Source organism: Propithecus coquereli, unplaced genomic scaffold (genome assembly GCF_000956105.1).
Source record: "Propithecus coquereli isolate 6110/MARCELLA unplaced genomic scaffold, Pcoq_1.0 Scaffold13442, whole genome shotgun sequence".
NCBI lineage: Eukaryota > Metazoa > Chordata > Mammalia > Primates > Indriidae > Propithecus > Propithecus coquereli.
The window spans coordinates 4,667-8,704 of NW_012137684.1; the positions used below are offsets into that span (position 1 = coordinate 4,667).

The window sequence follows — 4,038 nt, forward strand, 5'->3', positions numbered from 1 at the left end:
GTAAATATCAATAGTAGTAGAAAGTAGTATTTCCTTTTTCTGTTACACTTTTATATTGTTTAAAGTTTTAGAATCATGCATGCACTGTGTAATCCTTGTACTTTATAATAAATCCAGAAGAAAGTGGACTTGCATATAATTTTTCTGGATGAATCAAGTTACAGAGGTAATAGAGGATTATTAAAATTTAACCTTTTTTCGATTTGTTTCCCAGATAGCAGACCCTACATTAGCTGAAATGGGAAAAAACTTGAAGGAGGCGATGAAGATGCTGGAGGACAGTCAGAGGTGACTCTGTTAAACGTGTTCAACCTGTTGTGAAACTGGTAGCTCTGGTTTCCTTCTGTTAAAGACACCTCTTGCCTTCAAAATGTCACACGTAGCTTCATAGCGTCAGCTGATTAAGATTGGTATTTGTCTTGGGTAGAAGGTGCCTTGTAATTAAAGGATTTTGAAATTGAGGGGAAGGACCTAACAATTTTCAATTCTATTAAGAGTTTCATTTACTTAATATATTGATTTGACTCTATAAATACTTGTTATATATTCAGGTCATATAAGGTATCAACTAACAAAGTAACAAAGAAAATGGGTTGAAATTTTCATTCATGTTCTTTTCCAAAAACTCAAACTATATGCAAAACTGAAGGCAGGGAGATAAATGTTTCAAATCCTGTAACCTCAGTCACTTGAGGTTATAGGCAACATGGTCACATGTTTGTGCGTTCAGACGTTAGAAATTTGATATGATAAAGCAAATGAACAGTTTTTCTTTTCTTTAAATTAGAAGAACAGAGGAGGAAAATGGAAAGAAGGTCGTATCAGGGGATATTCCAGGGCCACTCCAGGGCAGGTAGGTAGCAGTAAGGATCAGTGTAAATTTTTCTTTTCTTTCTTTCTTCCTTTCTTTCTTTCTTTTTTTTTTTTTTAACATCAGCCACAAGAGAAGTAAATTTTTCTTAAACCAAGATTTTGCTATCGTTGATTTACAAGGTTAGTTTCAATGAGGACAGAGCAAATTTAAATAGAGTTATGTACAGTGTAACATTAGAAAACTGAAATGCCATTGGCTGGTCGGTGATAACGCTGAGCCTACTGGCTTCTCTCCCTTTCCCATCCAGAATTTAATACAACCTCATAACTCAAAAGTGATGTGTGACTTTATAACTAGAGTATCATAGTTCATCCTCGAAACCTGTAATCGCTTTGGTAGACTGAATTTTATTCTGAGAGATATTTTAATTTGACAAGATTTATCGTTTTTATAATAAATGAAAGGGAAATGTCAATTTTAATCATCTATTGGCCGAGCGATTTAATTTTTGGCAACTGAAACAAATCTGTCAAGCCTTTGTGGTTTGAGCTAGCAGGGCAAATATCAGAAAAATAAGTAGCTGACTAAAATTTTCACAAGATGTTAGTAGTCACCTGGAATTAATGTCCCAGCCCAGCTTCCCTGAGACAAACTTATTATTTTTTTCTTTGACAATCAGGAAACTGAACGTCGGTAAACAGTACAACTCCCTTAAGTTGTCCTTTGACCTGACTATAAATTGAACAAGGTTGCAAAAGAAAAGGATGGAGGAAGGTTCACAATGTGCCAATAAATGTCACGTCTAACACACCCAAATACTAATACTTTAAAAATTAGCATAATATTTTATGCTCCTATTTGTAGCATAAAATGGTGCTGATATAAAGCCCTTGAGATGCAAAGTGCTTCCTACAACTCAGAACAGGAAGCAAATTCTATAAATGTCCTCATCCCAGGCTGAAGGGAACAAAAGGGCTTAAGGTTTGTTTAGTGTCCTGATTCTGCAGGAGTTTGCCTAGAAGAGATACTCCCAAGAACATCTGTAATTCTCAGTATAGCACATTAAAGCCACTGATCAGGAGTATTCATGCTTAAAGATGCTAATACCCAACATTTGAGACTAGTAATATGCTAGGCATAGCATTAAATGCTCTGTCTGATTGCAACCTCACAATTCTATAATGTCAGGATTAAGTGAGTTTAAGTAGCTTGCTCAGGGTCATGTGGCAAGCATCCAAGTATCCCTCAAGGCCCCCTGCCTGCCCTAATCCCTACAGTATTCAAAGACATGAAGGTCCTTGGGCACTTTGGGCAGGGATAGGTTTTGGGGGCACTGTTTTGACAGTGCTGTTTTTTTTGAAAGAGGAAACTTTTTATTAGTCATAGTCTCATTAATGAAGGGACAATATTTTCACATTACACGAGTTGCAAGTGCCTTACCATTGCTTACTACAGCCATTTGCATTCTTTTCATAAGTGTCCACCTACTCATATAATGAGCATTTAGTAACATATGTTCAGTAGAAGTAAATCTCTTTATGCTCTAAGCAGGTCTCAAATTTCCCACCGTGGGGAAGAGCTGGTAATAAATGATGCTTATATTATGTGTTTAAGGCAATTATTCCAAACAGACAAGACGCCTACATGGAGGACAGCTGGATATACCAGTAGCATTGGAGTATTCTTGCTGCTTCTGTGATCTTCCAGCATCTTATAAGGACTTTCAGCCCTTGTTACATGCTTATTAAATATTCTCTGTCTTCTACTCCAAGATTCAAATGAAATGTCTAGAAATGTTGCTAGGGCAAAACTGGTGACATTTTAAAAAATCAAACTCAAAAAAAAAAAAAATCAAACTCATTTAGGTAGAAGATTTTTTACTTACAAGTAAGGTTATATTCAGAATTCAGTTTATAATTTGAGGTTTGTTTTTATAAAAGTATAAACTGTATATCAAAACATTGTGTCTCTTGTAGCTACTCAATTTAAAAAACAATATAAAATGACATTTTACCAAAACTAGTTGGATGAGAGAATAAGTAAGAGAATGGTGAGGATGTGTGCTCTTCCCATCTGTCCATCAACTCTTTTTATTCTGCAGCGGCCAAGATATGGTGAGCATTCTCCAGTTAGTTCAGAACCTCATGCACGGAGATGAAGATGAGGAGCCCCAGAGCACCCGGTAATGGAAAACTCGGCAGCTTCTTTCTGAAAGTCTGTGTGTTCTTGACTTCAGTAGTGATTGCATTCTGATAGGTTGCTCACTTGAGAAACTATATTTCATTAAGAGTTATATATGATATTAAAATACTCATTTTTTTTTTCAGAAAGACATTTATGTACATTATTTTGTAAAAGGAAGACATTTACCAAAATTAGATCCTGTTTTTATGGTATTGTATCTTAGGGAGGGGCTGGCAAAAGAACTGAAGAATAAGTGCTGTGTGCTTTTCTGCTTTGGTGCTTCTGCTTGCTAAGAATTGCAGCTGAATTGACTGGCTATTTATTTAGTTTTATTTTTTTCTTTAATTTTTAAAAATTTAATTTCCTGAAATAAGTAATGTGCTCTCCTGGTTCAAAATTTAAAAGGTAAAGAAGAGTATACAAAGATAATTTTCCTTTCTACCTCTGCCTCCCTACCTGATTCTCTTCCTTGGAGACAGACAGTTTTATCATTTTTTTTGTGTGTCTTTTTCCAGAGATATTTTATGCGTGTGTATACACAAACAAAATGTCCATGCCCGCCCTTCCAATACATAAATACTATGCACATGTTCAGCACCTCGTGTTTTTCCCAGGGGCTTTCTCCTTTTTAAGAGCTGTTCAGGCCACGTGTGTTGGCTCACACCTGTAATCCCAGCACTTTGGGAGGCCAAAGTGGGAGGGTTGCTTGAGGTCAGGACTTTGAGATCAGCCTGGGCAACATAGCAAGACCTCGTCTCTACAAAAAATGTAAAAATTAGCTGGACATAGTGGCATGTGCCTGAAGTCCCAGCTACTCCAGAGACCAAGGTGGGAGGATCGCCTGAGCCCAGGAGTTTGAGATTACAGTGCGCTATGATTGTGCCACTGCACTCCAGCCTGAGTGACAGTGCCACTCTGACTCTAAAAAGATCAAATAAAAATTAAAAAAAAAAAAAACAAAGCCTGTTTAGTTTCACTTTGAATGGATGAACCATATTTAACTAGTCTCCTGTTCATGTTTAACTGTTAAAAACATTGCT

At 36.5% G+C, this 4,038-nt stretch overlaps 1 long non-coding RNA gene across 1 annotated transcript; it reads left to right on the top strand.

Moving 5' to 3' along the window:
• Positions 1-212: 212 nt before the first annotated feature.
• LOC105805833 lies at positions 213-3,007 on the top strand. The gene is made up of 3 exons (XR_001137230.1): positions 213-288; positions 788-853; positions 2,916-3,007. It is a non-coding gene; the product is annotated as an uncharacterized LOC105805833 (long non-coding RNA).
• Positions 3,008-4,038: the final 1,031 nt, after the last annotated feature.